At 42.3% G+C, this 26,600-nt stretch overlaps 1 long non-coding RNA gene across 1 annotated transcript; it reads left to right on the top strand.

Moving 5' to 3' along the window:
• Window positions 1-672: 672 nt before the first annotated feature.
• On the top strand, window positions 673-26,600 carry LOC147029904 (uncharacterized). The gene is made up of 5 exons (XR_015056131.1): window positions 673-947; window positions 11,270-12,002; window positions 12,095-12,156; window positions 18,914-19,035; window positions 23,731-26,600. It is a non-coding gene; the product is annotated as an uncharacterized LOC147029904 (long non-coding RNA).

Raw genomic sequence — 26,600 nt, 5'->3', positions numbered from 1 at the left:
ATTACCGGTCGAGCTTAACTCGACTTGGTGGAGTGGCTGAAAGAGACAGGATTTCATACATTGGAGAGAAGGCGGCTGGGAGTGGATATCAACAAGATGATGAAGATAATGAAGGGTATACACAAAATAACTGCAGAAGATGTTTCTTGCAGAAGGGAGATCAAGTGACAAGACCAAGGTCTTCACCCTGAGAGTAAATAAGAGTCGAGTTAAGATGGTAATTAAGGGTCTTTCAATCAGAGAGTGGATGACACTGCAAAGGTTGTCTGTGGAAAGGTAATGGCAGCAAAAACAGTCGATACGTTTAAATTGGAATGAGATAGGTACCGAGAATCAGTGGGGATCGAGGGAGTGGGACATAACATTGTTATTTACAGGAATTGTCGGGAGCTGGTATCTGAGATATGGATCGGTGATTGGATGTCTGTGTCATGATTGATAAATCTCTGAGTCTCTTCAAAAGGTGAACGGACTGTCGGGGCTTGTTGATTGCTCATCATCATCCTCCTCACCCCCCCCCTCCGGCACCCCCAAAAATGTTTTATAATAACAATTAGTTTATAATTTTAATTAAATATCATGTATTTGTTGTGCAATTGTTCATGTGTATAAATACCCAGGCGATGTCCGTGGTTCCTCCACTTTCCTCATCCCCACTCCTGCACCTCCACACCCTCTCCCTCGGTGAATTTGTTTTGAGAAACTGTTACATTGATTCATGTGGTTTAGATACAGTGCAGGCTTGATGGGCCAAATGTCCTCCTCCTCAGTCCGAGTTCCTTGTTTACGACGACGACGACGACGACGACGACGACAACAACGACAACAACGACAACAACGACAACAACGACAACGACAACTACTACCTCGAGTTTCCTCGTATCTTCGCTGCTCCTCGAGTTGCTCCAACTATTCATCATTGTAGTCCCACTACTCCGGTTCTATTGGTATTTTTGTTTTGTTTTGGTTCTCTGAACCGAGTTGGTTCGTTTGTTTATTTTATTTTCGTGTTTTCGTTCTTTAATGAGACCTTTTGTGTTGAGGCCTAGCTTGACTTGTGTCGTTATCGATAAAATATCGTTTAGAATTCCTTTTGTTTTTGTTTTTTTACTTCATGTCCCTTTACCGTGATAAATAACACAACATTGTGAATGAATGAATGGCGCACGAATGTTCATGAGGTTTCCTCTGTGTGACCCGGTGTGTGGAGTGCGTGAGGGAGAGGTCGTGTGGGAAATAAAGTAAAATAAATGTTGCTGCAACAGCAACAGGTTAGTACAGGTACCATGTAAACCTGTACTAACCTGTTCCATGGTCGGGTTGTCGGCGACTAAAGAGTCTCCCCCACCAGGTTTTCTGGTGAGGAGGGTGTTTGGATATGGACACCCTGCAGGATTAAAAACAAAACCTGTCAAAGGGCGGAGGAGCTCCTTGTGAGCCAACGGCCATCCATATCCAGTGCCCAACTGTGTCTGCGGACGTCCTCCTGCAGTTGGGTTACTTTTTTATTTGGAGGTTGGTGGCAGGATTTGCACTCCGGCCACCGTAAAACGCTTCATTCCACAAAACAGAAAAACGTAAAAAAAAAAAAAATCTGAAAACCCACTCCGTGGGAGTACCTCCTGTGCAGCTTCCCTTCGCAGGGCAGCTCACCGGATGACGGGATTGGGGCAAAGCCTTCTGGACCCCCAATCTTTGATGAAAGTAGGGAAACCACGGGGTAACATACCTGGGTCAGATTGCGGGAGAGTGTGACGGAGTGGTGCTGAGTTGTCGTCCACCAGACAGCGGTCTCCTTGGGTTAACCTGAGGCGGTCCCTTCGGGTGGGTGCCTGGAATGTCCTATCCCTAAGAGAGGATGATCACCTTTCTCTGTTATCATCTGAGCTCAAGCATTTGGACATCGGTATTGCAAAACTCTCTGAGGTTCAGAGACCGGATTGCGGCGAGATAATGGTGGGTGGTTACACCTACTATTGGTCTGGTCGCTCTGATGGTTACCATACTCAAGGAGTTTCTGTAGCTGCATCCAATAAGCTGACCCAAATGATAATTGAGGTTTCACCGGTCAACGAGCGTATTATGAGACTAAGGATTCGTCACTCCTTAGGTGTCATTTCCCTGGTCTCTGTCTATGCTCAAACTGAGGCGAGTGACCTCACCGTGAAGGACACGTTCTACGCCACGCTCGAGGCTGTGGTTGATCAGTGCCCCAGATGAGATACACTTCTCGTCTTGGGGGTTTCACTGCATCGAATGGAACTGATAGGGATGGTTATGAGACATGTGTTGGTCCCCATAGGTCAGGAACTATGAACCAGAATAGCACGAAGTTCCTTGACTTTGCAAGAAGTCATGGACTGAGGGTGGCTGGTGCATGGGTTCAGCACCCACAAACACATCGCTGGACTTGGTATTCCAACGCTGGTGGTGCAGCAAAGGAGATTGACCATGTCCTCGTTGACGGTCACTGGAGGATGATCCAGAATTGCAGGGTCTACCGGAGTGCTCAGTTCCTCAATACTGACCTCCTGCTTGTTGTAGCAACTCTAAAGCTGCACCTTAAATCCTGGAGAATGGTACCATCCCATCCTTGGCTGGATGTTTGCAAGCTCAAGGATGAGAGAGTAGCTGAGGAGTTTGCAAACAGGCTGAGTGGACATTTGTTTTTTTGGGGTGCTTTGGGGGGTCCTGAAGAGTTGTGGAGTGCCTTCAAGACCACTGTCCTTGATGTTGCCGGTGGATGTCTTGGAACTCACCGCAGGGCAAAGAAGAATTTTGTCTCTCAAGGTACACTGGATACCATTGACCAGAGTCGCAGGGCCAGGCTGAATGGCAGAGATGTGCTGTTCAGGGAGCTGAGGCGTAAAACTGTACGTGCACTAAGGGTGGACAAGAAGGCCTATGTGCGAGGAATTTGTGAGGGGGTAGAGCATCACCTGTGGACAGGTGATTCTCGTCCCGCTTACAGGGGAATTCGTGCATTGTGTTCATCCAAGCTCTACTCTGGTATTGAGAGTGCTGTGAAGTGTGGTGGTACCATCTCTGACTTATTTTCAGTTGTTACTGGAGTTCGTCAGGGGTGTGTACTGGCTCCACACTTTTCAGCACTTGTATGGACTGGATTTTAGGGAGGATGTCGGAAAGATCAAGCTGCGGTGCATCGTTTGGGAATGTTAAGATCTTGGACCTTGATTTCGCAGATGATGCATTCATCTTTGCGGAGACTTTAGATATCCTTTTGGGGGCACTCAAGGTGCTGAATGAGGAGTCGGAGCCGCTGGGATTACAGGTTTCTTGGGTCAAAACTAAGATCCAGGCTTTCAATGACATCTTGGATGCTGCTGTCCTGTCTGTGTCTGTTTGTGGTGAGGATGTTGAGGTCGTGGAGCGATTCACTTTCCTTGGCAGTGATATTCATGTCTCTGCTGGCTGTGAGTCAGAGGTCAATAGACGTCTGGGTCAGGCCTGGGGAGTCATGGATTCACTGGATCATGGGGTGTGGCGGTGCCGGTACCTGTGCGGGAGGATGAAAGTCTGAGTCTTCAGGTCCTTGGTGCTTCCAGTCTTGCTCTATGGATGCGAGACTTGGACTCTGACCAAGGATCTGAGACGGAGACTTAATTCCTTTGGTACCGGGTCTCCGGAGAATCCTTGGCTATCGCTGGTCAGATTTTGTGTCCAACGAGCGGTTGCTGAGAGAGACTCGGATGAGATTTGTTACCTGCATGGTGCGTGGGCGTCAGTTGCGGCTGTATGGACATGTGGCTCGTTTTCCTGACGCTGATCCTGCTCACCAGATTCTCTTAGCGATGGAGTCTTGTGAGTGGAGGAGGCCAATGGGCTGACCACGTGTCTCGTGGTTGCAGCAGGTTGACCAGCATCTCAAGGAGATGGGGATGGGCCTGGCATCTACCTGGGGGAAGGCCAGACGGAGGCGCCTGGAGTACCGGAGGAAAGTGGACGCAGCGACGCACTGTTCTGGCACATGCTCCCATACCTGACCTGATTGTGAATGAGCTGAGTAATGTTTGCTTCAAACGAGTTTGTTTAAAATCGCGTTTTTCAACGTTTGTTTTCCTTTCGGGTAAACACACTGTCCTTTATTTCGTGAGCAATTTTGTTTGTAAAAGATATATCTCGGTATTTTAAACATGTCGATGAATCGTGAATGAGCTGGCGTTGCCGCGAGCTGTTCTGGCCAAGCAAGTGTGAGCAGCTCCACACATCCATTTAACGTGTTGACAAGGAAACATGGAGTGAGATGTGAGATGGGACAAGCTATCCCAATGGAAGCAAATGTTAAGGAAATGGCGAATGTTGTTGGTTCATCAACAATAGTTGCTGCCTCAAATGTCTGGAAGGGCTGTGTTCTTCCTCAAATCCGAAGCTGAAGCAAATAAGGCGATACAGAAAAGGATTGTTGTGGGTGGATTATTTGTACAAGTCAATGCGCTTTCGAGTCTTGGTACACGGATTACCTTGTCCAACATACCTCCTTTCATGGCTGATAATGCATTTGTGCCTTTCCTGGACCGATTGGGAGTGCGAGGATCACCTATTAGGCCCCTGTCTCTCGGTTATCGTGAGCCTGTCCTACCTCATATCCTGACTTTCAAAAGACAAGTCTCGTATCGAGTTGAGAAATGACATGGAATGTGAGGGATCCTTTGTTATTCCTTTTGAAGGGAAGAGTTACAAGATATTTCATATGACCAATGAGCCTTGTTGTTTTGTATGTCAGGCAAAGGATCACATGAGAGCAGACTGCCCCACGATCTCAAATGAAGTTTCTGCTCTTTGGTACCTTGACAAGCCGAAGGAAAAGAAAAGTGTCATTCCAGAAGCTTCTGCATTGTCTTCTCATCCTGGCCGTTCTTTTGCTGACGATCAATGGCAGACAGTGAGGGTGGGAAAGGGAAAGAGAGCTCAGAAGAGAAAATCAGAACCAGAAGACAAAGGGACTGCTGATCAAACTGATGTTGTAGACACAGCCAACAAGAACTTGAAGTGATCTGCAAGCTCAAGTATTTTGGAGGAGACAGAAATTGTGACCAAATTTGTGCAAATGGAAAATGAGGAATATGCTGTTCCTGAAGTTACAGATCATCAGAAGTCTTTGCTGCCAGATGCACCCAAAGACTTGAGTGAACAGAAAGAGGGAACATCCATGAACCAGCCTGGCATGGTCATGAAGAATGATTCTGTGGCATCTCCTGACCTGTCAGAGTCAAATGAGACTGAGATGTCTGTCGCTAACACAGTACATCCAGACAAACCAAAAACAACTGAAATGAGGATTCATCATAATTCAATGATTGCTGCATCCAAAGCAGCAGTTCTGCATGAAAGGACCACCACTGAAGCTTCAAAATAGACTGTGGAACCCCTTCATGTTGTGACAGACAGGCAGAAGATTCCGGTCTGACAAGCGACAAAGGCATTACCTGCACTGACTGAGGTCTCGAGTGCTGCCACAAGTCCACAGTAGATGTAGACAGTGAAGTCAAGCAGAGTTCTACCGTAGCACCTCAAACGGATGATCCCCCTGTCCCTACCATCAAAGCATCTTCAATCCCTATGGCTTTGCCACGTGGTGATGCAAGGACTGCTTTGTTAGTACCAATGTAGTGTTCATCTGTGTCACTAGGAGAAGGTGCAAAGTCAGTTTTAAGTAACGACAAGGTAGAAGATTTGTCATACATTGCAGATATACCAAAGGAGAAAGACCATGAGCTCCCAGACAGCGAAGATGAGGAGAGCATCGGTGACTGGGAAGGGGATCAAGGATCATGAACGGGCATTGAATCGGAACTGCCCTCCGGGCATCATTTGTGTCTTCCTGGCCATGAAATATTGGAGTTCCTTGAGCAAAGTTTGCACAGTCGGAAAAAAAGTTGAAACTGCTTTAAAGCGGTTGAAAGACTACAAAACACTCGTGCATTCCCTATACACTGAGGAGAGATGGACAAAAAGGAAGACTTCAGGTTCGGCTGAGCAAGTCTGAATCAGGAAGTTTCTTGCAAAGTTGCTACGTAATGGGGCTAAGCCTGAGTTGGCTTCGACTGTGTTTCTCCTTCCATAACTCTCATTATATGTAATGACAGCATTATGTTTTCGCCTGGGATCACTGAATGTTAACGGGTGTGAAGATGTATTTTGTTTGCACCAAGTAATGTCATTCTGTTTAAAGGAGAAACTTGGAGTCGCCTTTCTACAGGAGACCCAGACAACCCAGGAGGCTGCCTTCTGATGGGAAAGTCAGTGGCAAGGATTGGCATTTTTTGAGTTACCTCACGGATACATCTTGCGGAGTGGCTATCCTCTTTTCGTCAAGTGTGAAACCTGAAATACTTGTTGCAAATGAAGTCAGTTTGGGTCGTTTGTTGCTTGTTAAGGTAAGGTTTGAAGATTTTGTTGTGAACTTCGACAACATTTATTTACCATGTTTTGGAGCTGCAATGGTGCGGTTCTTTGATCACATGTGGAGATTCATGCTCACCTTGCCTGACGAAGAGTGTGTGATTCTTGGAGGGGATTTTAATTACACTCTCAATCCCTCCCGAGATAGAGTTGGTAAAGAGCCACACAGTCCTTCTGCTAAGGTAGTTCAACACTGTTCAACCTGAAAGACATTTGGTGTGTGCAGCACCCCACAGATACATCATTTACTTCCACAAGTATCAGGGGTGGTAATATCTCGCAAACCCGACTGGACCGATTTTACTTGTCTTACCGTTTGTGCAGGAGTATAAGTTGTTCCGGTATAAAATTTGCACATTTTGCAGACCATAATCTGGCCTGGGTTCATCTTTCCCTGACTGAGGCAAGGCATGGCACTGGGTTTTGGCATCTCAACAATGACTTAATCAAGGAGGAAGAGTTTTTTGTTCTTTGTTTTTTTGTTGAACTTTAGCAACTTTTGGCAAGCCTGGAATGACAGAAAAGGTGATTTTTGTTCACTTGGACTCCGGTGGGATGTTGGGAAAGCACGACTGAAATTGTTTTGCCAGGAATACTCTTATGGATCAAGAAAAGCAATTGGAGTGGAAATTGCTGAGCTCGAAGAGGAATTGTTGCATCTTGAGTGTCACTTTACCACGCTCAGCCCTGCTGAATTGCGTGCTTATGAGGAAAAGAAGAGCACTCTCAAAGCATGTAGTCTTATTAAGGCACGAGGAGCATTTGTTCGCTCTCAGTTGCAGTTTCTTATTGAGGATGAATATGCCTTGAGTTATCTCAAAACTTTGGAAAAGCGCAAAGGTCGACTTAGTACGATATCCAGTGTTCTGGCAGAAGATGGCTCCTTGTTCAATGATCCGTAGTGTGTTCATGAACGAATTTGAGGTGTTTATGCTCAACTCTACTCAGGTAAGAAGGTGGATGCGGATGATTGTGGCACTTTGTGGAACAACCTCCCTGAAGTGGCTCTAGAATACAGAGTGTGACTCGAAGCTCCATTTTCTCTGGGAGAATGAACAATTGTTCTGCATTGCCTGTTGCTGGATAAGTCCCCTGGAGTGGATGGCTTGTCTTGTGAATTTTACACCGAAGTATGGGATTTGATCGGACTTGACTACCTTAGTGTAGCTCAGGAAGCATGTGATTTGGCCAAATGCCACTGTCTTGGAGGCGAGCAACCTTGGCTTTGATTCCAAAGGAGGGTGACTTGAAAGATATAAGGAACTATCGGCCAGTGCCTCTGTTGTGCGTGGACTTCAAAATCATGGCAAAAATGCTGTCAAATCGCCTGGGACTGGTGTAACCAAAATTAATCAGCCCTGACCAGTCATATGCCATCCCTGGCAGAACAATATTTGACAACATATCTCTGGTCAGAGACGTAATCCAGTATGCGGACAAGACTCAGACTCGAGTTGGATTCCTTTCCTTGGATCAAGAGAAATCTTTTGACCAAATGAACCACGATTACCTCTTTGACACCATGCTAACTTTTTGGGTTGGGGAGGAGATACGTCGGCATGATCCAGACGTTGTACATGTCGGCAGAATGCCTAGTTAAAGTCACTGGTCACTTGATCGCCCCCTTTCCATTCGAAAGAGGAATAACACAAGGATGTCCCTTGTCTGGCCAACTTTATTCCCTGTGCATCGAACCCTTCCTTTGTTTGATGAGGCGAAGGCTAACTGGTATGGTGGTACCAAACAACAGGCTCTCCCTCATACTTTCTGCATTCGCAGATGACATCCTTGTTTTTGCCAGCAGTGCAAGGGACATGCAAGCCATTTATGATTGTCAGTGGGTCTATTCAACAGCATCGTCTGTGACAATAAATTGGAGGAAAAGTTCTGGGCTTCGGATTGGACCAATGCAAGTCACAGAGTTCCCAAAACGTTTTCAGGAATTGACATGGAGTCGCAATGAGCTAAAATACTTGGGGGTGCATTTGTCCATCTCAAGTGGGTGCTCACCACTTGTCAACTGGAACACTTTTGGGGACAAGGTAGAAGCAAAGTTGACAGACTGGAGTGGGCTGCTAAAAGTCCTGTCACTGAGAGGGAAAACACTCCTCATTAAACAATTTATCATTCCAACGTTGATGTTCATCATCTCATGCATAAGAATTCCAGAGAAGTTTCTGGTTGAGATGCAGATGAAGTTATTGGACTACTTTTGGAATGGCAAACTCTGGGTTTCCTTGGGCATTCTTAGTTTGCCCTGAGATGAAGGTGGGCAGTCTTTTCCCTGCCTTCGAAGCCACTACCACACATCCAGGCAGAAGACCATTCAACGCGACCTGCATGCGAATCCTGCACTGCAATGATGCTCATTGGCGTCGTACTTTTTCAACAGTGTTTCTGGAGAATCTCAATGAGGGTGATCAAACTTTGCAGATGTCCAACAGCAACTCCATGGATTTTGAAATCTAACCATGACATTGTGAGCTTCCTCAGCCACCACCCACACACAACTTGGGTTGGCCCCCTGGTGCAGCTAAAATGTCCTTCCGTGGTCTGTCAAGGAAGAACATATAACTGCTGGTCATGCATTCGCTCCACAACATGGCTCTTGCAACCCGACGCCACACTCCCTGGCGTGAGATTCTTCCACTTACTTTTCGAAGTCATCCATGTTGTGGCTCACTATATCAGTGTTTCTCAACCGGGGTTCCCCGGAACCCTCGGGTTCCGCAAGAGGTCGCTAGGGGTTCCGCGAGAAACTAATAATTAGGCTAATGTATTTTTGAGTAGTTTTTGTTTGGTTTAATATTCGTAATTTTACTATACACGTATGGCATATTGTTGGAAACTCCTTGGTTATTATAATAGAGGCTTCAACCTCTTATATTATTTGCAATTATAACAACCATTGGGAATGTATTTAACGATGCCTATATGGCGCCAGTGTGAAACCGCCCTCACGGGTTAGTGGACGTCCTGTACGTGGCGGATTCGTGTATCATTGAGTGACTGACTAAAGTACGGGATACATGCACGGTGTCCATCTATCTTCTCTGTTATGATTTATCTTATGCCTTTTCAAAATTGTCAATAAACGATAAGTTATTGTGATAGTTATATACTATCGTTATGTTTATATGTGTTATACGTATGTGATATTGGTTGTTTATGTATATTTTTTGTGTGTTTACAGATTTTTTTTTTTGTGAATTAAAACCTCGGTGTGAGGTCTCATAAAGGAGCAGTATGTTTTTTTTTCATTGCCAATAAATTTGACAAAAAGGGGGTCATTTTTTCCTTAAGCCAGGTATCCGAAAAAAATATGATATTTACCACGTGAACTACGATAAAAATATAAAAGAGCGAGATATTAATAATGGTATATAATAATTTTTATGCAGGGGTTCCCTGAGACATGAAAACTATATCAAGGGTTCAAGGAAAACCAAAAATATAAAAGAGCAACGCCAACAAGGGTAAAAAGGTTGAGAAATGCTGCACTATATGTTTACCCAACGCCAAGAACAATGGTGGACTAAAGTTGGAAATTGCTACATGGTGCCTTAAGCTCTGGAGTCAGGATTTCACAAACGTTGCAGAGGAATGCTGCTTTTTTGGTGAAAGAGAAACTGTATTTCACATGTACCTGCAATGTTGCCATCTTCAGCCAATTTTCTTGCTGATGAAAAACTTACTTTTGCGCTTCTGGCTTCACTTCTCATCAACACTTTGTCATCTGACACCCGGTTAAGAAGTAGAGCAAGTCTCGGGATCTCCTTGTCAACTTTATTTCAACTTGTGCAAAGATGGCAATATATAAAACGAGGAAGGTAAAAATTGAGAGGAATGTGGTGGAACTCAGTGCTGTGAGCCTGAAAGGCTTGATACACTCACACATTGTCTCCAAATATAAGGCGACAGAATATGGCAACACTGTTCAAAATATTCAGGAAACTTGGACAACAAATGAAGCACTTTATTGTATATCTCGACAAGGCACTTTGTATATTCGTACAAGTTATTCGTACAAATGTGTTATTTTGGTAATTTGTTTTTTCTTCCCGTTCCTTTCTCTCTTGGTGCTGCTTTCTCTTAAAATGCTCCACCTTACCAACTGCAGTCAAGACCTTGTACTCGCAGAGGTGAGGATAGGAGCGACATTAAATGGAATTGTGGCAATTCCAGCAAAAGCATGATGACGAGAATTAATACGACTCCTATCACTTCTACTGCAACTAACAGCCTCTATTTTTCTCACCTTATTGTTGGTTAGGCTCAGGAAAGATTTTGGCCCAAGTGTTTCACGAACCAGCTGGCAAGGTCTGATGTCGGACAGAAGCTTATTTCGGTGACAACTCATCAACCTCAACAAATAACAAATTTCAATGGAAACTTTTTCTTCATGGAAGAAACCAGGGTATCTTTAACGTGCTCCAACAATTGTTGGCATGAGGGACGCCCTATTTAATGTCCATCTAAGGGACGGACAAACACATCGATGCCTTGCCTACCTCTGAAACACCAGGATGGCATTTTCTGAATGGTTTGAGATTTGAGGCCAGGCGAGACAGCTCAGAGACGAGTGCGCATACCTTGAGTCTTTCATGCGAGCCACAAAATAAATAGATGGCTCTCATCAATTGTTTAGGATAGACAAAATAAAAAGAGAATTTGTTCAATTGCTGGACAGTTTGCCAATATTTAAAAACACAGTTGTTTTTGATGAGAGGATGTTTGTGCAAGAGTACAGAGGAAAACCTCCCTCATCCTCACCCTCATCTTTAAGTGTAAATTGAACTCATTGAATATATGATAATTCCTCATCTTGTGATTTCATTCTTTGCAGCTCCAGTGTTCGTGAAAAACTACCACAGAGTGCAATAAGAAAAAAAGGTTTGGCATCGAAAGAAGCCAAAGACCCATGGGAAGAGTGAATGGGATCAGGATGTACTTATAGATGGCGCATGTCTGAAATCATCAGCTGAGGCACAGTCTCCTGTAATGCTGACAAACAAACAATTAAAAACAACACAAGCTGCAGTGCAAGGAAATGTCTGCGGTCCTGCAACATCGACTGGCAAACCAAGAAATACAACACTGTCTGCAGTCCAATACAAGACAAATCGTCATTCAACGTGTGAAGACAAACAAGGAAATATCTCAAGATCTGCAGTTAGAAGGAGAACAAAGCCTCCATCCATATCTGCAGACATACAAGGAAAGATCTCAAGATCTGCAGTGAAAAGGAGAAGAAAGCTTCTTTCCACATCTGCAGACAAACAAGGATAGACCTCAATGTCTACAGTTAAAAGCAGCAAAAAGCCTCCTGCCCCATCTGCAGACAAACGAGGAAAGACCTCAACGTCTGCAGTTAAGAGCAGCAGAATCTCCTTCCCCATCCACAGACAAACCAGCAAGTGAGGTGTCGTCTGCAGTGAAAGGCGATGCATTGCATTGTTCCCCATTGGCTGATAATTTTGCAAAGATATCATTGTCTGCAATCGAAATGAACAAAATGACTCATTGCCCTGATGCAGTGAAACCAGCGGATACTGCACTGAGCCAATCTTCCATCAAAGGTGAGAACAAACACAATTTGCATTTTCCTTTGTACAAGTGTCTGTATCTTTGTAAAACTGAACTCTCCTCAAACAAAAACTTTCTGTTCCAGAAATGAATCATTTTGACGGCAAATCTCCACCAGCTGCCGGGGATTTTCCTGAGGCTGAAAAGGTACAGAAATATGGAAACAAATGGAACACATGAATGTCATCTACCTACCTGCACATTTCTTCTTTATTCCTTCACTTTTTTTCCTCTTCAATGTGACCATCCTCACCTTTTCAGATATTTTGTTCACCCTCAAAATATGACGTATCATCATCCAATCTCTGTTTGCAACAAATGGTTTTTCCCTCATGATTGTCCTGTGGAGTGCACCATGCGATCGAGCTGCCAAAGCAACTCGCATATCGACAGGAGATTAATCAGGTTGAGTGAACTGTCTATGAGGAAACCAAAGCATTGAAAGGGTGAGACACAGGTATAAGGGAGACAGGTATTAACTGAGATCTTGGCGAGAGTTTTACAGACGAAGGAAGGAAACAGGTAAACAAGTGAAGGATTGTCAAGTAAATCCTGTAAATCACATTGTCTGTAAATGGATGCTGCACGGCGCTACCTGTTCACGAAGAGGTCAAGGGAGATTCAGAATATACCTCCAACAGCATCGGATATCTTGGAACACACAAGCAGAGCTACATTTAAAGCAGGCCATATCTGGAGTCAGTCGTTAGTCTCCAACCCAGTTGTTCCCCCTCCAGCTGATTGGGGTTTGGAGAAGGATGGCGAGATATTGACCGGACTACCCGAGGCATCGAAGGCGTGCTACGAGCTCCTGAGCTGCAAGTGCAAGAAAATTTGTAAAGGAAACTGCAAATGCTACAAAGCAAATCTCCAGTGCACATCCCTATGTGCCTGTGACGGACAGTGCTCCGAAAAATGACGTTGGCCGCTGAAGTTGCAGTCCTATGTAATTTGGATTATGGGTTATAAGAAAATATGTCGACCATGGTGGCCATCTTGGAATCCATGATGGCGGACACCAGATATGTATTGTCTTTGATTTCACTGGATTCCTCAAGGCTGAAAATTGGGGGTAAGCCAATGAAATTGCATTCCTATCCGATCCAGTTTAGGCGGCCATATCTTAGGCGGCCATATTGAAACTCGAGATGGCGGCCACCAGGGGGCGTTTCAGAGTTGGGTCCCCAATCTGTGTGCAAAGTTTCATAATTTCTCCACAAAGTGAAATATACTGCCATATTTTTTGTCTTAGCCGCTGGACTAAGATGTTGAACAGAAGTTTAACTCAAAGAAACCACTCAGTGTATCATACCTCAAAAGAAGATGTCAACACATTAAACGAAACCAAACCACTTACACGTGAAATTTGGGTGTTCTGGAAGGAAAGCCACGATATCTGTGGATCATTTTTTTTTAAAACCAGATGGTGATACTGCTACTGATAAGAATAATGCATTGAGTGATAATGCTAAGGTGAAACAACTTCGTGTTTCTCTCGATGGAACATTTTATCCATGAGATAGATTGGAAATTTATTGGGAAAAATATGATTTTGCTGAAGCATACAAGTCTTACCAAAAGGTGTGTGAAAGTAATGGAAATAAAGAACCTATTTTGGATATGACAGCATTTAAAAGTTGGTGTACAATCTATGCGTTTGACCTGAGTGCTCAAAAGGAAACTATAAAGTCTAATCGAGTGGATACTTCCGTATACATTGAAAGAGGAGAGAGTGAAGAAGTTGATACATATTGTTTGCTTTTGGAAGAAACAGAATTGCAGATTAATACAGATAATGGTGTTATGATTAGGCTCGCATATTTTTTTGTTAAATAAATGAGTGGCAAAATACCAACTGGGGTATATGGTAATCAAATCAATCTTCATAAACTATCATCTTGTGTTCAAAATCAAAAGCCTTGTATGATCAACGTTAATACAATTCAGAGAAAAGGAGCAGTAAAAATTGATGTTTTGCTCACAAGAGAACAGGTTAAAATCTTGAACGATACTGGCTCACTTAAAATTAAAATGACAAAACCAATGTTGAAAAAATATTCAATAAGAGAGACGAGTGGAGGATTTCTCCCATTTCTAATTCCTTTATTTGCTGGTTTAAGTGCAGTTGGAGCATTGACGGGTGGTATTTCAACAGCGGTGAAAACTGCCAACACAAGGAAGGCTCAACTCCGGGCTCAAAAAGAATTGGAAAGACATAACAAAGAGTTGGAGAAACAAATTAGTGGAAGTGGTGTAATTGTAGATTTTGCTGAAAAACTTGAAGGTCTGCCTGATAAAGTGAGATTGTTAGTTGGAGATATGCTTTCTTCTATCGCACAAGCAGGTGTAAAATTAACTAAAAGGGGTAATAGATTATATCTTTCGAATAAATAAATGAGCATTGATGAGTGGTTTAAAGAATTTGGAAAGAATACAACATCAAATTTACAACTTGTCAAATATTGAAAGAAATTAAAAATTCATAATGTGGTTATTTGTGTCAGAGATGAATTAACAAACTTGCCTAAACATACAAAGAATATTATTATGAACTTAGAAGATAATAATGGGAACGGTTCTCATTGGGTTTGTATTTTTAATAATCAAGACAAATATTATTTTGATAGTTTTGGTCTTCCACCACCTGTTGAAGTCATAAAATTCTTACAGAATGGTGTTTATCAAATATTTCAAGTCCAAGAATTAAATTCCAAGTGTTGTGGGCAATTATGTAAGTATGTGTTATTTCAACTCAACAAAAATTAAAAATTTTATGACATTCTTTTTTATCTAATATAAATGACTTATGTTGGTAAAGATGGTTCTATCTTTGGTGTATCCCAAGAACTGGATATTGATTTATCAAATTATTACACAAAGGCACAGGCTGAACGACATAAATATAATATAACCAAAAATATTAATATGAAAAATGCTTATAAATTAAAAAATTATCCAAGCCCAACTGACGCGAATGACTTGGTGAGATTAAGTGATTTATCACAATATATATCCTTAAATAATACGGCCGTGTATTCCAAAGATACAGAAGTGTTGATTTTATCTCCAGGTCATACAGAATTCACAGTTCGAATTAAAATTAATTTTTATAAAGAAGGGCGTATCGTTTGTATGAGAATAGAACAATGGGGGTATGATATGAATGATTTAGGGTATAATTGGTCATTTAAAATTGACCTAGAAGACCTGGAACAATTGAATCAGTCTCGTAAGGAAGAATATTATCCACTTGGTATTGAGAATGAGTTTTGTGGAAGCATGTTTAGTAAACAACAAATAAAATAATTTAATAAGGGTAAATATAATAATGGTTTTGCCCTAGTTTATATCATGAAAACAGTATTGTATAAAAATATAATAAGTAAGGAAATACAAAATGATTTAACTATGGGAAGATGGGGAGGTGTTTCATGTCATAATATTATTCTTACATATATTTCTAATACATAAATAGCCTGGTGTTGGCGCAGTGGTTAGGGAAGCGGCTTGGGATCCAAGAGGTCCTGAGTTCAAGCCCCGTTGGGCCACTGAATTAATACACCTGGAGGTTGACTCAGCCTGTCATCCTTCCAAGGTCGGCGAAATGAATACCAGTATACTAGGCCAGTGTATACCCCGGTTAAAATAGGTGTACCATGTCCCTGTGTCGTAAGAGGCTACCAGGGTTGTGTCAGGAAGGGCATCCGGCGTAAAACATGTGCCAAATCACGATGCGGATCATACGGATGATCCGCTGTTGCGACCCCTAAAGGGAGCAGCCGAAAGAAGAAGAAGAAGAAGATATTTCTAATACATAAATGACGGCAAGAAGGCTTCAAGAAAATTATCATTTCTGTGTTCAAGCATACCTTCAAGAAAAGGGTATTCGGTATTTTAATAGATATGTTCTACAACATAAGATTGAGGTATTTTCAATAAAAGATTGGCATTATGCTGATGTTGATAAACCAACAAGTTTGGATTTAATTAGAATGTTAAATAATGAAAAAATTATAAAGTTAAGAAAAGGTAAGGCTCTTTTAGAAATTCAAAAGAAATTTTATTGGTTTCCTGTTTTAAAAAAAATTATTTTGGATACAGGAATAACAAGAAATCCTGATGAATATATGTATGATATTCTACGGGGTGTAAGCGATTCAAGGATAGTAAGGGACGAGGAAGGAGTTGAAGAGAGAGAAGAGGAGGACAAGGAGGAAAGAGAGAGAAAAGGAGGAAAGAGTGAAGGAGGAGAGGGAGAAGAAAGAGAAGGAGGAGAGGAAGAAGAGAGAGAAGGAGCAGAGTGAGGAAAGAGCGAGACTGAATAAATATGGAAACGAGTGAGATGAAAAAAAGATTGGAGGTATTACAGAAAATAACAACCCACCAGGAGGAAAACAAAGAATTGACAAGTCTATTTGCAATATTTTCGATAAGACTATTGTCATCGGCAAGATATTGATTTTAATTCAAGTTTTTCATTTTTTTCTGAAATAAATGGAGGAGAGAGTGAAGGCATTTCTAAGGATTCTTTATGTTTTAAAAATTAAGATTCAAATGTGCATGTTGGAAACTAAAAAGGTTTTTGTCGGAATTTTTCTCATAAATAAATGAGTTATTGTCTTAAATGTGAAAAGAAAACTAATACTAAAAAATCTCATATTTGAAAAGTAAAAATAACAGGGTTATACAAAAAGGTATATGTTCGGTGTGTGGTTCAAAAAAAAATCAATTTATCTCCAAACACAAACTCGGAGGAGATATACAAAAGTTTTTATCAGGAAGTAAATTTACAACTACTGGAATACCAGGGGAATTTCATCTACCAGGGTATTCTTTCTGTGGTCCAGGCACAAACTTGGATAAAAGATTAGATGAGGCAGACAATCCTAAATCATGGAGTAAGCCCATCAATAGAGTTGATGAAGTGTGCATGAGGCACGATATTGATTATGGGAATACCACAACTTTGGAAGAAAAACATGAAGCCGATAGAGAAATGTTGTATAATTTGTCTCTGATAATAAATCCAACGCTCAGAGAAAAAGTTGATAGGTTCATCGTGAAGAAGATGATCAATGCTAAATTGAAACTTGGACTTAGAAATTCAAAAAACTTATGGGCTCTAATGATGTCATTAAGACTGAAGAGCAATTAGCTGATCAATTACATAAACCAATATTCACAAAGTTTCAGAGAAGGAAGGTTTATTCCAAGGAAGTTGATTATATCTGGTCCGCTGATTTGATTGAACTCAATAATGATAAGGGGTACAAGTATGCTTTAACCGTTATTGATTTGAGGAGTAGATACGCATGGGTTGTCCCTTTAAAAAAAACAAAACAGGTAATACTCTTATGTAAGCCTTTCAACAGATATTTAATAAAAGTAAGAGAAAACCTAAAAAATTGTGGACTGATGAGGGTGGAGAGTTTTATAACAAGACATTTCTGAATTTTCTAAAAAATAACAGCATTACATTATACAGTACCTTTAATGAAGGAAAGGCCGTTTGTTGTTGAACGTTTTAATCGTACCTTAAAAGAATGACTATATAAAAAATTCACACAACTCGGTTCACAACAATGGTCATCTTTTATTCAGGATATTGTGGATAAGTATAATGACACGATTCACACGTCAATGAATATGAAACCATCAGAAACATTCACAAAATTAAAATATGAAAAAGAGATTAATGTCAGAAAACCTAAGTTCAAAGTTGGTGATATCGTCAGAATATATAGATGGAAATCTCATTTTGAAAAGGGTTATACTAAACGATGGACGAACGAACTTTTTAAAATTGTTGATGTAATAGATACGGTTCCTTGGACTTGTAAGATGTATGATTTAGAAGGGGAAGAGATTTTAGGTTCATTTTATTCACAGGAATTACAAAAGACAAAGTTAAATTGAAATTTTTTTGACGCCACCCACACAAACCCCAAGTCCCAACGTCCCAACGTCCCCCTGCCCACACAAACCCCGCCCCACACATAACATGTTTATTTAATTTAAAAAAGTGTCCCTTGGTTAAAAGGGGAGACAAATAAATATACCTTGGGGATAAAAAGGGGGGTTTATTTTTTGGGAAAAAAAATATAAATCGCTGAAAATCCCCCATTCATTTACCTGGGGAAAAGTGAGCCAGAGTCAGTATATTCACCCTACTTGCATCAACCTTCCAGGTGCTGACGGTCATCCCAACAGAGTGAGTACAATCATATCAAGACCTCCACAGATAGATTTTTGTTACTTTACTGTTTTTAAACATTGAGAACAAAAAGAAGAACACCAAAAAATTGTGAAAAACCTTTTTCAAACAGAAAATTGCTGTGTATTCGATGAGTTTCAAATGATATTCAGTTCAGAGCTATCAACATATGACAAACACAAAAATAGCTATAAGTATTTTTTCATACACCTCCTCCCATCCCACAACCCCTTTTCATTAATTTTATCTTTGGTGACCACCTTTTCTTCATCTTTCACTGACATTTTCATGTCCAAAATGGAGATGTCCCTGACTGCAATAATTTCATTAGTCCCAGAATTCCATCCATCCATTGGGACCATTCTCTGTGCAGAGCATTGATGCTATCTAAGCAATCTCCAAGGGTATTGGACACATTCCAAAAAGGGTTGCCACTCTGACACAGGGTAGCAGCGAGCTGGTACTCATTTTGCTGACCTCAGAAGGATGAATGACAGGCAGAGTTAACCCCACCTGGTATTAATTCAACATCTGAACAGGATTTGAACTCTGCATCCTCAGATCCCAAGCCCCCACCCTAACCATTAAACCAACACCAGGCAATAATTTGTTTTTCGATTTGTCGTCAAACATCACACACCTTGTGTGCACATTGAAGAGGACATCTCAAACACTAATGCATGTGTTTAGGTCTTCCATCAGGAGACCGTAGAGGAGAGCTGGTTAATTCACAAGCAAAAGCGGACTCCATCATTAATGACAGATTCCAGGGCCTGTTGGCATCGGAGATTTCCTGCACAGAATGTGGGAAGGTATGTGAGAAACTCCTTTGTCTTTGTCTTTGTCTATTTGTGCTGTTATTTATATTTTCACAACTTCAACAATAATGATTATATTTATCTGGACAAAGTTAATTTTAACATCCATACGAAATAACAAATGAGAAAAAGACATGATCGAATCGGAACTGAAAGTACGAAGAGAGAAGAGGTGAATCGAGAGTAAAATAGTGCAGGGAAGTATTTGAGCGAAACACCATGCTATAGAAAAGCCACATTGCGGAAGCCTTGGAAGGCATAATGTGATTAGATCGGCCATCGGAGGAGAAAACCAGGGACAAAGAAATGTATCTCAGCAAAGAGTTTGAATGTTGCACAAATATTACTGAAATACAGAATACAATGGATGGATGATCGATACTCTTCACACCATGGGGTGCATAAGACTGCCGAGGTAGTTTCATTGGCTGGGTGCACAATCTTGGATGTCACCACTTTGTCGCAAGATACTCCAATGGCTCCCTTTTCCGAGCAAATTGGTACTCATGTTGCCAACCTCAAATGAATGACAGGCTGAGTCAACCCGTCAAGTGTTATTCACCCCCGTTGGACTTGGTCTGAAATGGGGGCTTATGGATTTGGCTCAATTTTCATGTCCGTGCATGTGTGTGTGCGTCCGCAACCATATCTCGGACATGTATGTAACAATTTCATTTGTACTTGGCACAAAGACGACGCATGGTACTATACATATGCACATCATTTTCTTTTGTGATGTGATCAAATTTGGCCAACTGTCGGCCATTTTAGTTGGAAAAAACCCTGGTCTCGAACACATCCTCGACCATTTCTTCAACATGCATTAACCGATGTTGTTCAAACTTGGCACACAGATAACGAATGATGGCTTGCATATGCACATATATGCATATGCTTGCAGTGTCAGTGCTTGCAGTCGCCAAGGTGTCAGTGAGTACAGTTTCCTACACCATCAAAAGGCACTTGGAAACTGGAGGAAACTCTGATTGGAAGAGGTCTGGCAGACCCAAAGCCACAACACAATCAGAAGACAAGTTTCTCAGTGTCAACAGCTTGCATGATAGGTGGTTGACAGGACAGCAGCTTCAAGCAATGCTTAACACTGGTCGAAGTAAGGAAGTCTCAGTTTCGAGAAGAAGACTTCGAGCTGCAGGTTTGACAGGTTAAGTGGCAGTGAGAAAGCCATTGCGAAGATGGCAAAATAAGAAAGAGGCTTGCCTGGGCCATGAAGCACCGCCAGTAGATGACTGAAAATTGGAAGAAGGTCTTATGAACCGATGAATCAAAATTTGAAATCTATGGTTCATCACGCAGGGTTTTTTTACACCGTCGAGTAGGCGAAAGGATGGTTCCTCAGTGTGTGACACCAACTGTCAAACATGGAGGAGGAAGCGTGATGGTCTAGGGCTTTTTTGCTGGATCCAGAGTCTGCGACTCGCACAGACTGCCTGGCACCCTGAACCAAAAGGGCTACCACAGCATTTTGCAGCGCCATGCAATACCCTCTGGTCAACGCCTAGTTTGTCAGGGGGTTCATCCTACAGCAATATAACGACCCAAAACATACCTCCAGGCGATGTCAGAACTACCTAAGAAGAAAAGAACAAGACGGTAGGCTTCAAATCGATGGAATGGCTAGCACAGTCTCCAGACTTAAACCCCATCGAGCTGGTTTGGGATGAACTGGACATAAGGGTGAAAGTAAAACAACCTTCAGGTTCAACACATTTGTGGGAACTTCTGCAACAGTGTTGGGAAGAACTTTCCAAATAATATTTGATTTCCATTGTCGAAAAAATACCGCGAGTATGTTCGGCTGTTATATCGACAAAAGGTGGCTACTTTGAGTCAAAAATTTCTATTACATTTTGTTCTACCAAACGATTCCATGATTTCTTTTTTTATCTGCAATTGTTTATTTGTTCTTTGGTTTAATTTCAGAGTGCATTGAAACATTAAAATGCTTAAATTTCTGTAAAAACTCGAAAAATGGGGGTGTTCTAAAACTTTTGACTGGTACAGTATGCACCAAAGTTTGTTCACAGCATATAAAAATAAAATCAGGCCAGGTAGGTGGTCTGCAGGTGTGGGGGGGGGGGGGTGGGGTTGTACCCAAAAATAGGTATTTGCATTGTTCTGAGAAACTCGACATGCAATGCCGATGAAACAAGACAACAACCTTCATCACCCATGATGTACCGACATTTGTTCATGGCATAAAAAATTACTTTGGGTCTGAGGGGGTCCACAGAAAGACCTGAGGGGGTCTTTTGGGGGTGGGGGTTGCTCCCTAAAATAGGTGTTTGAAACCACTTTTTTCCCCATTTTGCTAATTCCGTCCGATGTTGACTTCCTCTTCATTATCATTATTCAACCGGGTGAGCACCTCGGGGTATTGCCCATATCTTTTTAGCCGCGTCGCGAACGTTGGCTGTAAGAGAACTCCGCGTTGTTCTTCTTCTTCTTCATGTTATTCTTCTGGTGAAGACAAAACCTTTCTGACGCGGCTGTTGGACACATTTGTCCTTGGCAGCATCTCGTGTAGCGAACGCTGCTCAGAGAGAGCTCAGTGTTGTTGTTGTTCTTCTTGTTCTTCTTCTTGTTCTTCTTCTTGTTCTTCTTCTTGTTCTTCTTCTTGTTCTTGTTCTTCTTGTTCTTCTTCAGACAAAACCTTTCGGACTCGGCTCTTTTATATACAGGATCCGGATCTCCTTAAATACTAAACACCTGTACACATCCTCGCATTGAGGGTGCCTTTTGAGAGCGTCTATCATGAATTTTTAAATCTATTCGGACATTTGCTTTTAAGTTACGAAAAGTTCACGTTACTATTTAAAGATTATTCCATTTAATATATTGTAATTTCGTAAATACACTATTTTCTCATCATGAATGAAGATCGTCCATGACGGACATGACGTGCGACACATGACGAAATATCGGAAGTTGTTGTTGTTGTTGTAGTTTTTTTTTTAATTCTTCCTCTTCTTCTGGTGAAGACAAAACCTTTAGGATGCGGCTCTTGGACACATTTGTCCTTGTTTTTATTTTAACACCCTTGGAATATCCCTGATTGTGCCACATTGCTCCCACCCCACCTCACACTCCTCTCATTCCCCCAATTAAATGACGTCGCTTTGATGGATATATTTGGTGTGGTGCTGATATGATGGGCCAAATGGTCTCCTCCTGCGACAGTTTCCATATTATTCCTTGATATGGTAGATGGGATTTGAACCAGGGTTTCATCCCCCATGAGCCAAGTATTCATGTTGCGACATCAAAAGGGCAACCCTCCTTTCTCTTTTCTTTTAATCCCTGTTGTCTTCTCCTTATTATCTTTCTAGAAGCCTTTGTTGCACTCACTGATCTCATTTTGTGAATGTGCTGACCCACCGTGAATGCCAATAACTCAACCACTTGATTTAGGGTCCTCCGTCTAATATCGGTTACCTTTTTCTATGTGTCAGTTGGCATCAGTGAGTCGGTATCAGTCAGACGGCTTTACCAGTCAGTCAAAGTCCAGTGAGTCAGATGGCTTTACCAGTCAGTCGGAGTCCAAGGGAGTTGGTGACAGCCTCAGCGCCTCAGCACTTTACAGTGCCTCACAGTTCCGAACAGCTGTCTGTCGGTTGTGGCTTCTGGTGGCTCCTGGCGGTGGGTGACGCTCGGGCCGTTGATGCTCGCTCTGCTCGGGGCCTGCTCTTGGCATACCTGATTCTTGGGGGTGACGTTGATTGGCGTTCCGGCCTGTTTGCAAGTAGGTGCATGGCAAGGCTGGGCGCTGACAACGGACAAGGCATGCTCACACATTTCAGGACATTCTATTTGACGTACAACTTCGATTTGGTGAACGAGACGATTTCTGTTCCCTCCCCTCCCCCCCCCCCCACCGAATGATCTGCTGCGTACCCTTGGCTATGTTTAATTGTTAAGTAAGTCACTCCCAGATAAGCATCTTCTCTTTGTCTCTTTTTCTATCAGTGCCTGATTAATTATTTATTTGCATGCGATCTTTTTCATTGATATGGCCTGATTAATTACTTATTTGCTTCCGATTATTTTAATTGATTTGAATTTACTAATTTTTACCACACAGAATTAAAAAGTTGTTTTTATTTATTTATTTTCTTATCAATAAATTGCTTTGTTGACGTTCCAATCTGTCCGCGCTTGTCCTTTCCTTCCATTGATCCAGCATTGTCTGAACCTAGATTGATTGGGAGGTAATGAGCACACAAATTGACCAATAATAGTCGGCACGCACCAGCGGTTAAACGCTCGGCCGCCCTAATTAAGATCCAATTAAGATGAGATTGGTGCTTTGCCGAGGGCGTGCTCCCCGTTCAGGAAACCACGTGGCCTCGAGTTAAGCAGCATAATTAGATGATGGACACTGGAACTCGTGGTTAACTGAGTGGCGTTCATGGTTCAAAAGCAACCCACTGTACCACAAAGTTAATTGTGGGCGGTGGCCCCAGATCTGGCTATTCCGAGGACAAACGAGGAAACGCCCTCATAATTCGCTCGCGGCCGTAACAATATATATATATATATATATATATATATATATATATATATATATATGTATGTATATATATAAACAAACATGTATGTATATCTATATGTTTTATATAAATGTGTGTATGTCATGTATATACAGTATGTATGCTGTCATTTTTTTTCCAGATGAGTCCCAATTTGCTCAATTTTCTGACATTGGACGCGTATGGGTCTGGAGACTTCCCAGTCAAGAGTTCTCTTTGAACTGATTGCAGGCAACTGTCAAACGGTGGTTTTACAGTGATGGTGTGGGGAGAAATCTGGAGCGCTGGTTGGTCATGGCTTGTGGAGTGTGTTGGCAATATCAACTCGACGATATACATTTCTATCCTTGAGGATGGACTTCTCCCAGTCTTCTCCACTGGTCACATGGTCAAAAACAGCACTGTTCTTGGAAGATGCTGCTCCATGCCACACTCCAAAAAAGACTAAATAATGCAGGACAGAAAAGGATAAAGAATCAATTGAACTTCAAATGTTCAAGAAATAAATTCTTTTAAAATCATGTTGTCCATTTATTTCTGTCATGTCTCTGTATATTTGTATGAATGTATGTACAGTTAAGCCCAAAATTATTCATACCCTGACCAAATTTGGAGTATTTTGAATCATGTTATTTGAGGAATGAGTTTCTTCTGGCTTAAGTTACATAAGAATGTGACAAACAGGTGAAAGAATCACTGCAAGAGACATTTCAAGAAATACATTGTTTCGGAGGTATTATATTGATAGATTTACAAAAAAATGTCATGTCCAGAATTATTCATACCCTTGCTTAGATCAGTTTAAAGTCACATTCAGTAATCAATGGAAAAGCCTCTGTTTGTGATTACACCCTCCAAACGGTTTTTATACTTGCTCACAAGGTTTTTGCATGTCTCTGCAGGGATTTTGGCCCACTCCTCCTTCGTGAAGGTCTCCAGGTCTTTGAAGTTGGAAGGCTTCCTTGCCATCACTCCGGTCTTGAGCTTCCTCCACAGATTCTCGATTGGGTTGAGGTCCGGACTTTGGGTTGGCCACTCTAGAACGTCTACATCATTATCCCAGAACCATTTCTTGACTGACTTGGCGGGGTGTTTTGGGTCGTTGTCCTGGTGATACGTCCAATGCTCCCCGAGGTGAAGTTTCTCTGTGGACTGTTTGATGTTTTCCTCAAGGATCTTGATGTACTGCTCCTTTTTTCATGATGCCATCCACGTTGACGAGATTTCCGGGCCCACTGGCTGAGAAACATCCCCAAAGCATTATGCTCCCGCCTCCATGCTTGACGGTCGGGACTGTGTTCTTCGGGTTGTATGCTTCACCTTTCTTTCGCCAAATGAAAGCAACATCTCTGTGCCCGAAAAGCTCCATTTTCGTTTCATCTGACTGCAGAACTGAGGACCAAAAGCTTGGATCTTTGTCCAGGTGAGCTTTTGCAAAGGCCAGACGAGCCTTTCTGTGCCTGGGATGGAGGAGTGGAGTCTTTCTTGGTCGGTGTCCTTTGAGACCCCCCTTGTGCAACGCCTGCTGGAGTGTCTGCCTTGATATCTTGGTCCCAGACTCGCCAAGGTTGTTCAGGAGAGCCTTAATAGTGATCCGTGGATTGCTGTTGGCCTCTCGCCATACTTTTCTTGCCAGACAAGGCGACACCTTTGGCTTCCGACCACGTCCTTCAATGTTTTTTTTACAGTGTGGAACTCCTTGTACTTCCTAATTATGCTTTGTATGGTGGCAACTGGCACTCGGAACTGCTTCAAAATAGCTTTGTAGCCTTTCCCCTCCTTGTGAGCATTCACAATGCACAACCGAAGGTCCTCACTGACCTTTCTTCTTCGCCATGCTGACAATGACCTGAGAATGATTGCATCAGCTCCCTTAATTTATAGTCTAAAAGCAGAGTGTTGTTCTATAACAATCCTCACTGTACATTCAACAGACCACATTTGTAATGCATTCAGATTGTATGCACACATCTTGGAATAATTGCATCACATTATAAAGAATCTTCGGAATATCAAAAGCATGTGCATTATCACAAACATTGGCCTCAATTCTGAGACTTGGTATGGGGTATGAAAAATTTTGGACAGGCAAAAAAAAATGTTGACCCAAAATGTTATGCTAATAATGTTGAGCCAAAATATATGTGGATTTGTACATGCCAACTAAATGTCCTTGGGTGAAGTGAAAGTTCCACCACTCCAGCTGGGAGGTATGAGATAAATGCAAAACTCTCAGATTTTTCATGGGGTATGAATAATTTTGGGCTTAACTGTATGAATGTTTGTATGTGTTGTGATGATTATGGGGGTAGATGTAAGGATTTAATAGGGAAGAGCATTGTGTGGTGTTGCATGGTCCGTGGCGAATGGAAGCAATCGATGGTATTAAGTCTGTGGCGAATCGATGGAATTAAGTATGAGAATCTGTGAGCTTACTAACTAACTCTCCGGGAATTTTCCCCCGCGCGCCGTGAAGGGAGGGCGAATGCCCCGGGGTGATAAAGGGCCACGTTGGAACGCCGAGAAAGAGAGTGGGCGGTTGGCGAGCTGATGAGAGAGTCTCTCTTCTTGGTCTCCTTGGCGAGTCGGTGTGGAGAGCGCCAGAGTTGAGTGTTGGAGTCCGGAGTGAGTGGAATTGGACAGGAGTTGGTGGAGCCGAGTCGGAGAAAACCACTTGAGTTCGAGTGGAGTTCGGGCTTGAGTGCTGAGTCGAGTTCGGAAGTGGAGCTCGAGGGCAGTGGAGTCGGGCAGAGACACCGAGGGTCGCTGAACCAGGGCCTCGTGAGTCACCACAAGGGTGGCAGGTAACCTGCCCAGCCTCTCATAGCCTTTCGGTCATCCCGGCTCTGAGAAACATTAAAGGCTTACGGGCCCAGTTCTCCCTTTTCTTTTCTGGGGTTTTGCATGGAAGTCTGTGGCGCCTTGTCCTTTAAGTGGGATTGTTATAAGTCCATGTACATACTGAGTAAACAACGGCTGTGGGTCTTTTTGCTCGTGTCCTGTCCCCATCCC

Source organism: Eptatretus burgeri, chromosome 3 (assembly GCF_056783735.1).
Source record: "Eptatretus burgeri isolate ZD-2024b chromosome 3, Ebu_testis_v1, whole genome shotgun sequence".
Taxonomy (NCBI): Eukaryota; Metazoa; Chordata; class Myxini; order Myxiniformes; family Myxinidae; genus Eptatretus; species Eptatretus burgeri.
This window is presented reverse-complemented; position numbering and strand designations above follow the sequence as displayed.